Below are 14,283 nucleotides of genomic sequence, written 5' to 3'. Positions count from 1 at the left end.
TGACTTTGATCTTCCATTCGAACGGAAGTACGTAGGCACGTTTGGGATTTAACCCTGAGCAGCAAGTCGAAATCACTTAAACATTTCATTGGTCCAATTACATCATTTACCTTGCAAAGCATTCATCGATTGGTTAGTTCATCAACATGACATGGTCTCGGGATCCACCTCGGGTTCGCAAACTATGCCTTAAACATTGGGATAATTAATCTAGTAATTAGGTTAATTAAAATCGGAGTCAACTTAGGGTTTTTTCCTAGTTTACCCTAAAATAATTAAACAAGGTGGCGACTCACACATCCACGTGCATTTCTGCCCTTTAGTCATATTCATCATATGGCCAATATTTGGGGTAGGGGTTCACACTTCTCGGGAAATTTCTTCGAGAACTTGGCACCGACACCCTGGTTATAACACCCGCCGCCCGATCCCGAAAGACCCAACGGTGGATGCCACATTTGGTGCCGGAGGCACCATCCTAACCTACATATAAATCAAACAATCATATTATGAATTAGAAGTGACTTAGTATTCACAAGTTTAGCAAGTAATAGTATTTTGTTTTGAAAATGATTTGGGAGAATCCTACAGAAAAACTGCAAGAGTTTCCCCTAAAAATAGAAGTTGCCAAACATATGAATACAAAGCATTCCCAATTCAAACTCCAAACCCCATCAAACTCCAATAACAACACAATAGCACTTCTATAATTTCATAACTCCATAGTTCCTCAATAACATTATAATATTCATCACTTCAATACATTCATTTAAATATATCAACGTCTAATATTCTAACCATTAAATAAGTTCCAAATTATTCTCCCAATATATACACCATAATAATTTACAACAATATGCTTAAGTTATAAATTAAATCATACAATCTCCAAAAATGTAATCGTTATACATGCCATAAGTTTTAGTTACATAAAATACTAATCAACTACCAAAAGATCTCTTCAGCTCTGATGCTACTCTTCAGGTCTTTAAGCAGCAAGCACAATCTCCAACCTGCGCGTGATAAAATCAACGCGCTGAGTATAAAACTCGAAACATAAGGAGCCGACCTCCCTACCTGAGGAGCTGCACTAGCCAAAGTCATAGGGCAGTCTCGAAGCAAATTCTCTGTAGACCCACATCGAAAGCATGCCCCAGAAAATCTCCTACAAACCCCGGGATGCTTCTTTCCACACTGAGGACATGGCGGAATATCAATCCACGTAGCACCTCCACCACTAGCAACAAATGTGGTCTGTGGAGCTACTCTGCTAGAGTACCCTGTCCATGTCTCTGAATCGGTCTAGACCAGGTCTGTGGTGAACCTCTATGCCTCTTACTACTAGACTGAGCCCCAGAAGTCTGTCCTGATACCATACCCTGAAACCTCTTTTGTTGACCCTGCTGACTCCGTTGCCTCCTAGCCTGCTGCTCATTCCTCACTTCCTCAAGCTCTAAAGCTGCCTTCACTAGGGAAGACAATGATGTATGAGGATGAGCAACTAGATGCATGCGATATTCATCATGCAAGCCTTTCCTGAAGCGCTTGCATCTATCAGACTCAGTAGGAATCATCTCAGTAGCATACCTGCTCAACCGGATGAACTCTCTCTCATATTCAGCCACAGACATTCTGCCCTTTTTTAACTCTAAAAACTCGGCTTTACGTTGGTCAATGTAAAGCTCCCCAATATATTTCTGTCTAAACTCAGAAAGAAAGAAGTCCTAAGTCCTCTGCTCAGCACTAACTGTCCGTGATACAGTATCCCACCACTGGTAAGCTTCCTCTCTCAATAAGGAAGTGGCACAAACCAAACTGTCTATAGGTGAGCACTGCATCTGCTCCAATATCCTCTCCACAGACTGGAGCCAATACTCTGCTGCAGAAGCCACATCATCCTTTCTACCCATAAACTCAACAGCTCCATATTTCCTCAGTTTCTCAATAGGGGGACGAACTGGAACAGGGGCTGGAGCAACTGGAGCCTGGGGAACAGCTCCCGCTGCCTGCCTCCAAGCAGCAACTAACTGCTGAACAAACGTATCCTGGTTAGGCCCAGCAGGACCTGCAGCAGCTTGCCCCACCCTCGAGGCGTGCTCCGCATCAGAACCCACAGCACCACTAGCGGCATCACCAATAGGAATACCACCACTAGGAGGGACATAACTATCCACCTCCTCATCAGACAGATGTTGAGACATCACTCAACTCCTACAAAGACCAAAAAGGTTCGCATCAGAGAGAAGTTCCAAACCAAATCAATATGGCATGTATTTAACTTAAATTACTCATACTCTCACTTCAAAATAGCTAAATTCCTATATATGCATATAGTCCAAAAATCGCCTAAACCTATGCTCTGATACCACTAAATGTAACACCCGCCGCCCGATCCCGAAAGACCCAATGGTGGATGCCACATTCGGTGCCGGAGGCACCGTCCTAACCTACATATAAATCAAACAATCATATTATGAATTAGAAGTGACTTAGTATTCACAAGTTTAGCAAGTAATAGTATTTTGTTTTGAAAATGATTTGGGAGAATCCTACAGAAAAACTGCAAGAGTTTCCCCTAAAAATAGAAGTTGCCAAACATATGAATACAAAGCACTCCCAAATTCAAACTCCAAACCCCATCAAACTCCAATAACAACACAATAGCACTTCTATAATTTCATAACTCCATAGTTCCTCAATAACATTATAATATTCATCACTTCAATACATTCATTTAAATATATCAACGTCTAATATTCTAACCATTAAATAAGTTCCAAATTATTCTCCCAATATATACACCAAAATAATTTACAACAATATGCTTAAGTTATAAATTAAATCATACAGTCTCCAAAAATGTAATCGTTATACATGCCATAAGTTTTAGTTACATAAAATACTAATCAACTACCAAAAGATCTCTTCAGCTCTGATGCTACTCTTCAGGTCTTTAAGCAGCAAGCACAATCTCCAACCTGCGCGTGATAAAATCAACGCGCTGAGTATAAAACTCAGTGGTGCTCATAAAACACAACAAACCAATGTTGTGATGACAACATACTTAAAAAAAATCATTTATATACATAAAATCATTAAATTTGAACATGTATTACATATGTACACCAACATATCATGCTTTAAAAATTCATTTGATATCATAAATACGTTGTGGTAAACTAAGAGTTATTAACATAATGTGATCTCATTTATTTCACTTCCTTAAAAATATTGTATAAGGGCTCACATACACTTAGGAGAAAAAGAAGCAGATAAGTTTTCATAGCTTATTCATAATGGCCTTAGGTCGCCAACCTTTTCATAACATATAGAGCGCGTCCGCCCTAACATAAGACACCCACGTGCCTAGCATATGATCATAGCTTCTTATCATAATGGCATCAAATGCCGAGCATGCTCATCATACATAATAAAATCAAATCATGCATCAAATCCACACCAAGTATATTAGAGCCCAAAAACATTTCTCATAAAATTCATGTTCTTTAGTCTTCTCATAATAAAAACTTAATTTACACTTAAGTAATTCATAAAAATTCTCATACTTAAACAAAATGACTTAACATAGAAAAATTTCAGCATAAAAATAACATTGACCCTTGCTGTGTTTTTAAAACATAACTTGAGTTATGTGTTTTAAAACATAACTTGAGTCATTAGAAAGCTAAGACAAAATCCTACAAATGTTATGAAGGGATCACAGCCCAGATCAATATGAAAGATAACAAAACAAAGCTAGGAACACAGACTAACAGACCAGACCTGATTCAGCAGAACCAAGTCCATTGTTTATTGAATTCCTACTAAACCCCACACTCAAATTAAACCAATCCAGAACGAGCGAATTCTCAAGACATAGGGCAACAACTTTTATGAAGAACTCAGAACCTAATCTTGTCATTATAGTGGTCAAAATGGGCACTCAATTTAGTGATGCATGTGGCCCGACACAAACAGAGTCAGTTTGGGTGTTTCAGCCACAAGTTGAGTTATATATCTCCAAATTGGACACAAGAGGATGGGTTGGAAATATAAGAGATAGACCTACAACTTTTATGAAGGACTCAGACACAGATGGAAATTAGAAAGGATTGAAAAATGGTCCTAAATCTCACTCAAAATCACATTTTTCCCAAATTCAGTTTACTTTAGCCATGAAAGGAACATGAACCACAAAGATACAAGGTAGAAATGTCTACCACAACATAAATACTCATCAAACATCATCCAAGAGCATGTAATGGCAACCAAAATTCAACAAATCAATCATTTCATACAAAATCTCAAAATATACACATAATAGCATAAAGGCACAAAATCAAAATTTTGAGTAAGGTAAGTGTGTTTATGAACACTAACCTTCAAAACAAGCTTTAACAAGCTTTAATCAAAGCTTCTCAAGCTTTGGTCTTGCCCTTATCTTTGTTAGAAGGCTCTCCACCCTCTACATGTAAGAAACTCAAAATCAAACAAAGAAAACAAATAAAAGAAGTAATTGGAGCATGATTAAGCATGTATATGCTAAAAGACAACTCTAAACCCAAAAATAATTAACTTATCATAAAATCACTTACTTGACCCAAGTAGGAAAATCACCAAATTCCTTGAAATTAGTCACCAAAAATGACTTCTCTAGCTTCACTCTCTAAGATTTAGTACTTAAATCAAGTTGGATGGGTGAATTTGATGTGTTTACTTAGTGAGAATTGAAGAAAATGAAGAAGAAGAAGAAGAAGAAGAAGGAGAAGGAGACGTGTAGGAAAACGAGAAGAAGGACAAAGTGTTGCTCAATAATTGATAGTTGCTTTTAATAAAGCAACTAAGGGGTATTTTGGTCTTTTCTCCAAATTGGAGGGTGTTGTGGTCTTTTCTCCAAATATTCTCCAATTAAATTCCTTCAAAATATTATTTATCTCCACAAAACTCTCTAATTTATTCCATAAAAATAATTCCTCAAATTTCCTCCATAAAAATAATTGCTCAAATTTCCTTACTTAATATAACACCATAATTCACTATTCACTAATTATCTAAATTCTCCAAAAATATTCCTTACTTACATTCTACCCATAAAAACCATGCTTTCATGCTCCAAAAATGTTAAATAAAATATAAAACATAAATAGTAATTTTTCCGAACCAAAAATAATACCAACTTCCGGACCGGTGGTACTATTCACAGATCGATAAACTACTATTGAAACACAGAAAAAACGGGGCGTTACACTGGTTAACGCTTAGTCAGAAAATCCCCAATCCCCGAGCTTATTCCAGTCAGTTCTGTGAATTATTCAAGTTCGTCAGACTCAGATTCTAATTCAGACCAAGTAGAAATGGCTGATGACATGGAGAATGAGACCGGGTTCTCTCAAGCCCAGATAAGAACCATTGCTCAAATAGTAGCTGCTGCTCTCTCCCAAGATAGGGCACAAAATCAGACTCCTCCCGCATCAAGCAGCCAGCCCGTGGTTGAAGAGAGACAAATCCCAAAACCTGCTTCAGATAATCAGGCCTCTGTGGGTAACACCGTCCCAGTCGAGAATGATGTAATCAAGCAACTTGCTGAGCTGAAAGACAAGGTCGAGAAAATGTCTGTACTGAAGGAAAAGGACCCGATCACCAACTTCCATATAACCGAGTATGTCTTACACCCAACCAGCTCCACTTCGTTCAAAACGTTCAAGCATACTATGTTCGAGGGAGATAACGACCTGAGGTCCCATCTGTCTGAATTCCTCCGGGTTTCTCAAATGAACCGATACAATGAGGAAGATGTCTTGCGAGCATTCCCGCAAACACTACACAAGAGTTACCGGAGGTGGTATGATGGTTTAGATATGGAGACACAGAGGAATTGGGTCAAGTTGCAGACCGCTTTTCTGAAGCACTTTAAGACTGATGATAGTGATGAATTTGGCTTGCGTGATTTGGAGAGTCTGAGACAGGAGAAAGACGAAAGCTTCTCAGATTTTTACCGGAGATGGAGAACCAAATTGTTCATGGTCCAGACGAGGCCGAAGGACCAAGAATTAATCAGAATTTTCAATAGAAGCTTGTTGCCCTTCTTCAAAGAGAGAATGTTGACCCAACCTCTCACGGATTTTGCTCTAGTTCAAAGAGCTAGTTTGAACATAGAAGAGCTGTATAAGGAGGAGAAGAAGAAGAGTCGAGGGTTTGGCAATTATCGGACCTCCTATAATGACAGAAATGTCGGAAGCAGCAACCAGAATCAGTCAGGGAGTAGTAACATAGTGGGGGCTGTCAATGAAAGAGTGAGAAGAGAATTTACTGACCTGGGTAGACCATTGAGTACGGTCATGAGATCCTGTATTAAGAACGGCGTGCTATCCAAGCTGCCAGTTGATCAAACTAAACCTATTCGGGGTAGGTATATGGATCGGAGCTGTGATTATCACCAATGTAAGGGGCACTCCACTGATGAATGTTTCAAGTTGAGGCACGACATACAAGATCTGATAGATAGCGGAAAGATAACCAAACCCTCGGAGAGGAACAAGCCCAGCACCAAGAACAATCCACTCCCTCAATACCATTACAACTATCCGCCCCGCAAGTCTCAGTTAGGTGGATCAGTCAATGCAATTGGAAGTGGATTGCCGGAAGAGCTTGTGTTGGCAGAGGCTGAGTCGGAAGAACGAATGTGTGCCATGCTAAACATATGGGACGATTGTAGCAGTGATGAAGAAGAAGGGAAGATGCCCATGAAAATAGAGATTGAGAAGAGTATTACTGTGAAAGTGGGCGAGGTACCAGAGAGTGAAGACGAACAGATCCAGCTCGCAATCCAGAAAAGCTTAGCCGATCAGGAAGAGCAATGGTATTATAGCAGCGAGGAGGATGTGAACGAAGTAGGCATCCAGAGCTTAACCAGAAGCGGATGAGTGTATAATCCTGACAGCAGTGTTCAGGCTAAGGGAAAAGAAGTTGCTGTTGATGGAATGAGGAAGAATACAATAGAAAAGGGCAGAGAAGAGCCAAAAGAAAAGAAGAAGGAAGAGGAAGTAGTGAAAATGCAAAAGAAGACTGTTGAAATGGGCGAGAGCAGCCAAAACAGAACACCTAGCGGTGTGACGGCCAATTCAATGTTGAACCAGTTGCAAAGGACAAAGGCCGATATTTCATTGTGGGATTTGCTAATAGCCTCCAAGGAGCATAGGGAGTCTCTGTTGGAAGCCATGACATTTGTGAGAGTGCCTGCCCGGATTCAGAGTTTAGACATGATCAATGTATTGCAACACAGAATTGGGGAAATCACTTTCTTTGACTCTGACCTTCCTCCGGAAGGAAGAAATCACTGCAAGCCTCTGTACATTCAGATTGTTGTCAATGGGCGCGAAAGCCGCAATGTAATGGTGGACAACGGGTCAGCCTTATGTGTATGCCCATTGAAAATGCTGTCAATATTCAAGATAGAGGAGTCAGAACTTGAACCGTCCAATATGGTGGTCAAAGCATATGATAATACCATGCGCAATGCAAAAGGAACTTTTAGAGCAAAAATCTCGACAGAAGCTATAGAAAGTTGGGTGGATGTGGTCATTCTGGATATTTTGGCCAGTTACGCTTTATTGTTGGGAAGACCATGGCTTCACCCTGTAGGTGCAATCCCCTCCACCTTGCACAAAAAAGTGAAGGTTCCATGGGGCACTGAGGTAGTGACCATTAATGCGCAAGAGGACTTGAATGTGGCGGCAGTGGAAGGTCTTGAATTGACAGTGCCTTTGTCTGGTTTCCAAGTGGCTGTGATTGATGTGTCAGTTAATGGAAGTAAAAGTGCAGTAAACAGAATGAGCCCTTTTTCTAGAAAAATGATGAAAAAGATGCAGTGGCAATATGGCAAAGGGCTAGGCCGGAAGCTACAAGGAAGGTTTGAACCTCTGTCGTCTGCATATGGACAACAAGATAAACGTGGGTTGGGATATTCAGAGAACAGGAAGAAGGAGAAGTATGAGATCCAGTCTCCGATTAGAGAGCCAAATCTGAATCAGATCCTTTTTGTCCCAGAGGCTTCGGGGGAAATTCAGAGTAGAGGGAAGACCTACCCTGGCCTGGAAATTTTCATGACGGACTTTGAGGAGAAACTGATCAAGTCTCCTGAACTTTCCTTCGAACAGCTGGTTGAAGGCATAGAGTTTATGGTGGGTATGACACAAGCAGGCACCGAAGCTGAATGGTCGAAGAAGATATCTGAGTTTGAAGACTTCTTGGGGATTGGGGATGAAGCTTCCAAGATGGTGCAAGAGCAGAAATCCAAGGCACGAATCCTCCAGTCGGTACTAGTTGCTAAAGATGCCGAAGAGGCAGAGAGGAAGGCGCTGAAGATGATGGAGCTTGGAGAAGAGGAAGAGGAGAAAGCAGAAGCTATCCCGGAAGAAAAAGAAGATGCAGGTGCAGATGAAGTAATTCAGGCAATAAAGAACACTTGTGATGAATGTATTGAGCAGGCTATTAGTCCTGTATTTTGTTTTTCTGATGCTTGTTTTGAGAACAATATGGATGGTTTTCCTTTGTTATTTCAATCAATGGAAGTGAACTTTGACTATTTGTTTTCTTGTTTTCCTGATTGTCACATTCATGGCATTGATTATACCACGCGCATATTTGACATAAATGCATTACATCATTTTGCATTTAATTTAAGCACCAACGAAGATCCTAAATTAATCGAAATCGGATCAGACTTTAAACCTGAGCTCAGACAGGATCTTCAAGAATGTATCAAGAGAAATTCAGAGGTATTTGCCTGGAGCTATGCTGACATGCCAGGAATTGACGGATCAATAGCAGAGCACTTCATTCCTACAGACCCAAGTATCAAGCCGGTGAAACAGAAAAGGAGACGGGTCTGTTGACACGTAATTTTATGCCCTCGCCTAACCCGGTGATGATAATGAGGATAAGGAATAAAGAATCACGATCGACCAGAAGTGTTTAAACCAAAGAATTGAATCAAACTAGCCCAAAGGAGTCTGACCCGCGTTAGGGTTGCGTCACGCAGCTATTACCTGCGTGACGGCACTCTTAGTTGCGTCACGCAACTCTAACCAGGCTGACACCTCTGGCGCGCGCCCGTGCAACGGTCTGCACTGTTTGTATGGATACGCGGCAACTGTACGAAAAGTAAGCTGTGTCACGCAGCTCATGGTTCCGTCACGCAGCCTCTACCTGCGTGACGCAGCCTGTTCTGTTGCCCTACCATATAAATACATCATTTTATGCTTGAAACGGGACTTTTTCTCATTTTTCTCTAAAAAATCCTAAGGTTTTAATCTAAGTTTTCATTAAACGGCTAGGGTTTCCTTCCCCAAGAACTCAAGTGAGTAAACTTGAGGAAGATCAAACCATTATACACTTGGTTTTGAAATCAAAAGAAAAAAAAAAGGATAAAGAAAAAAAGAGAGAAAAGAAAGAAAAGAAAACGTTTATTTGATAACTACATTTTTGGAATCGTGAAACAACATCTCTGAACTAATCTCAGTGCATGCAATCCTCAAATCTGAGGGCTAGGTAACTATCCTAACCTTTCTTTTTCATTTCTAGCCTTTTGTTTCTTAAAAATCTCATTTTCATAACTATTTAGTTGATTTGTGATTGTTAAAACGTAATTTTGCCCACTGTTGGACTTTTCTGATTTGTGTTTAATCACTTTTGACATAAAGAACACGTAAGAAGAGTAGTTTGAAAGGTAGTTGCGGACCAGAGCAGCCGCGTCACGCAGCTACTACCTGCGTGACGCGACTGTTCATGTCCGAAAGCCCTTAACCTGGACTGGACCACCCGCGTGACGCAGCTGTTCGTGTGTTTAGTTTCCATCTTGTTTGTATATTTATATTTAATACTTTGTTTTGAATAAATAATCAACATATCTGAGAATTTTAATAAGTCACGAATAGTTCCGTCACGTAGCTAGGAGTTCCGTCACGCGACTGTTCTTCATAGAACAGCTGCGTGACGCAACTATTCCACTTTCCAGGGCAATAACAAAAGTTCCGTCACGCGACTGTTCTTCATAGAACACCCGCGTGACGCGACTGTTCTAAAGTTCCAGAATGAATAATGAGAGTTGCGCCACGCGACTATTCTTCATAGAACAGCTGCATGACGCGACTGTCTTCAAACTCCAGAATAGTTTCCTTATTTCGTCTTAATTTCATGTTACTAAGTAGATTTTTAATCTTAATCCAGAAAATGACCAATAAGGGGCAAGTTAAGTCTTAATCAAACTAAATCAATTAATTTATTGTGATCGTGAGATTTTGAGATTTAATATTTATTGTTTCTTATTAATTATATTATTAAACTCAATTTGTGGCCCGCCTTTAACCATAAGGCAAGAGCGGGTCTTTTAATTATTTTTGCTACATATTGTGGATGAATGGTGGATGCAATGATTAATTCATGAATGAATGCAATGAATGAATTTATTTGGGATGATTAATTAATTTTCCGCATAGGAACTCGGTTCGATCTATGAAGGAATGTTTGAACCTCTCTCATCGGCATCTGGACAACAAGATAAGTGTCGATTAGGATATTCTGAGAACAGGAAGAAGGAGAGGTATGAGATTCGGTCTCCAGTCAGAGGGTCAAATACGAATCATATCTTTTTTGTTCCACAAGCCGAAGGAGAATTTCAGAGTAGGGGAAAGACCTACCCCGGCTTGGAGATATTCATGACCGACTACGAGGAGAAGCTGAGCAAGTCACCCGAACCTTCCTTGGAACAGCTGGTGGATGGAACCGAGTTTATGGTGTGCATGACACAAGCAAGCACTGAATCTGAATGGTCAAAGAAGATATCCGAGTTTGAAGACATTCTAGGGATTGGGGATGAAGCCTCCAAGATAGTGCAAGAGCAGAAGGCCAAAGCGCGGATCCTCCAGTCGGTTCTAGCTGCTGAAGATGCCGAAGAGGCAGAGAGGAAGGTATTGAAGGTGAAGCTAGCCGAAGAGAAGGTGGGAGCTACCCCGGGAGAAGAAGAAGATGCAGACCCTAATGAAGTAATCCAGGCAATTAAAAACACTTGTAATGAATGTATTGAACAGGCAATTAATCCTGTGTTTTGCTTTTCTAATGCTTGTTTTGAGAACAATATGGATGGTTTTCCTCTTTTATTTCAATCAATGGAAGTAAACTTTGACTATTTGTTTTCTTGTTTTCCTGATTGTCATGTTCATGGCATTGATTACACCACACGCATATTTGACATAAATGCATTGCATCATTTTGCATTTAACTTAAGCACCACCGAAGATCCTAATCGGATCATATTTTAAACCTGAGCTTAGACAGGATCTTCAAGAATGCATTAGAAGAAATTCAGAGGTATTTGCCTAGAGCTATGCGGACATGCCAGGAATAGACAGATCAATAGCAGAGCACTTCATTCCTATTGATTCGAATGTTAAGCCAGTGAAACAGAAAAGGAGAAGGGTCAGACCAGAGTGGCAAGATAAAATTAAAGCTGAAGTCCATAAACAGTTGGATGCAGGATTCTTAGAAGTAGTTCACTATCCGGAATGGTTTGGCTAATATAGTTCCGGTGCTAAAAAGATGGGAGGATAAGGGTTTGTGTCGATTACAGAGACCTGAACAAAGCCTCGCCTAAGGATGACTTTCCACTTCCGCACATTGATGTTTTGATCAACAGTGCTGCCGGAATGGGATGTTATTCTATCATGGACGGATTCTCCGGATACAACTAGATACTGATGGCCTTAGTGGATAAGCAGAAGACGGCTTTCACCACGGACTTTGGAACCTTTTGCTATAGGGTAATGCCATTTGGACTGAAGAACGCCAGGGCAACATACCAGAGAATGGCTACAACATTATTTCATGATATGATCCATAAATGGTTGGAAGTATATGTAGATGACATGGTGATCATGACAAAAACGCAGGAAGAACACGCGGGAATGCTGGAGAAGTTCTTCGCACGGGTCAAGCAGTATAACTTGAGACTCAATCCCAAGAAGTGCGTATTCGGAGTAACAAAAGGGAAGTTGTTAGGTTTCGTCGTAGGACCTAACGGGATTGAGGTCGACCCAGACAAAATAAAAGAAATTTAGGATATGGAACCGCCAAGAACAGAACATCAGGTGAGAAGCTTCTTAGGTAAAATCCAGTACATCAGCAGGTTTATTTCTAGGTTATCCATCACTTGTGCTCCAATCTTCAAGCTACTCAAGAAGAATCAGCCAGTTAGGTGGAATGAAGATTGTCAGAAAGCCTTTGACCATATAAAGAAATACCTGATGAATCCACCGGTGCTTAGTTCACCTAGACCAGGAGAACCCTTGATCTTGTATTTGTACATAGAAGATGCAGGAGTTGGAGCAATGTTGGTACAGCCGGATGTCGCTGGAGTGGAAAAGGCTATCTACTACATCAGTAAGAAACTATTGCCTATCGAAGAGAAGTACAACTTGATAGAGAAAACGTGCATGGCAGTAGTATGGTCGATAAAGAAGTTGATGCCGTACTTTGATTCTTTTAAGGTCACCTTTGTCTCCAAAATTGATCCCTTGAAGTATCTGCAGAGAATGCCTACTCCAGAGGGACGGTTGTCTAAATGGTTGATCCAGATGTCTAGTGTGGATGCGGACTTTGTAACGAAGAAAACGGTCAAAGGCCGGGCTGTAGCAGAATTCTTGGTAGAGAATCCAATTACAAGCGATGAACCTTGGGAATTGGAATTTCTAGATGAGCACCTACTATGTGTCGAAACAGGAGCTTGGAAATTATACTTTGATGGATCAGCCAACAGAAATGGAGCTGGAGCTGGTATTGTAATAGAAGCACCTAATGGCGAGGTTACCACGATGTGCAAGAGACTGTTGTTCCCGGTCACTAACAATATGGCTGAGTATGAAGCATGCATCATGGGAATGGAAGCTCTCCTTGCATCCGGTGCTAAGGAGGTCGAGGTAATAGGAGATTCATTATTGGTTATTGAACATGCCAACGAGAGATGGAAGGTAGAGGAAGAAAGACTGAAGCCCTATGTCGAGTACTTGTTGAAGAAAGCAGCACTATTCGACAAGATCACTTTCACTCACATAGGAAGAACCTATAACAGAATTCCAGATGCCTTAGCAAACTTAGCATTGGCTTGGCAGGATTTAAGCAAAGTTTCGAAGAAGCCATTTATCATTACCGCAGCCAATATCCCGTGCTATAAAGAACATTTTGTGAACCAGGTAGAGTCAGAGGAAGAACCATGGTTTACGGATACTCTGAGGTATATGAAAGACGGTACTTTTTTTGATGAGGCGACGAAAGAAGACCGTGCAGTTCTCAGAAAAATGGCTCTAAATTATGTTTTAGCCAATGGTGAACTTTACAGAAGAACTTGGGATGGGATGCTGCTGAGATGCGTGAGTAAGCAAGAAGGAGAAGATATAATGAAGAAAGTACATGAAGGAGTTTGCGGTACTCATCTAAGCGGCGTGAGCCTAGCAAGAAAAATCATGAGGCAAGGATATTTCTGGATGCAGATGGAAGGTGACTGTGTTCAGTATGTGCGTCGTTGCAAAGCTTGCCAATACCATGACAATAAAAGCCACTTACCTGCCGTTGAACTCCATCCAACAACTCCTTCTTGGCCTTTTTCTGCATGGGGTATAGACGTCATCGGCAAGATCTCACCCGCAGCGTCGAATGGCCATCAGTATATATTGGTTGCAGTTGACTACTTCTCTAGATGGATTGAGGCTCAATCTTATAAAACCTTAACCGCTAAACATGTAGCTAGATTCATTGAACATAACATTTTCTGTCGCTATGGTGTTCCCCATCACATAGTTATAGATAATGGTTCTCACTTTCAAGTAGATGTTGGTCAATTACTTTATAGATATAAGGTTGAGCACTACCATTCTTCTCCTTATCGCCCTCAGGCTAATGGCGCAGTAGAAGCAACGAATAAGGAGATCAAAAGGATCCTGTAAAAAATGTGTGAAAGGTACAGAAGCTGGGCTGAGAAACTTCCTTTCGCGCTCTGGGGGCATCGTACTACCTTCAAATCAGTAAATGGAGCCTCTCCTTTTGAACTTGTATATGGAATGGAGGCAGTGTTACCGATAGAGCTCGAAAAGAAGTCTCTCAGGGTCTTGGTAGAAGCTGGTCTGACTGAAGAGGAATGGGTCAAAAAGAGATATGAAGATTTGGCGCTCTTAGACGGAAGAAGACTAAATGCTCGATTTCAGGATCAGATGAGAAAAAGGAGGATTGCTCGTT

General features: G+C 40.8%; 1 pseudogene; it reads right to left on the bottom strand.

Moving 5' to 3' along the window:
• Positions 1–1,262: 1,262 nt before the first annotated feature.
• On the bottom strand, positions 1,263–2,201 carry LOC149499140 (uncharacterized; annotated as a pseudogene).
• Between the last annotated feature and the right edge of the window lie 12,082 nt (positions 2,202–14,283).

The sequence above is a fragment of the Jatropha curcas genome, chromosome 1 (genome assembly GCF_041381405.1).
Source record: "Jatropha curcas cultivar XTBG-Jc1 chromosome 1, XTBG_Jcur_1.0, whole genome shotgun sequence".
Classification (NCBI taxonomy): Eukaryota; Viridiplantae; Streptophyta; class Magnoliopsida; order Malpighiales; family Euphorbiaceae; genus Jatropha; species Jatropha curcas.
This window is presented reverse-complemented; position numbering and strand designations above follow the sequence as displayed.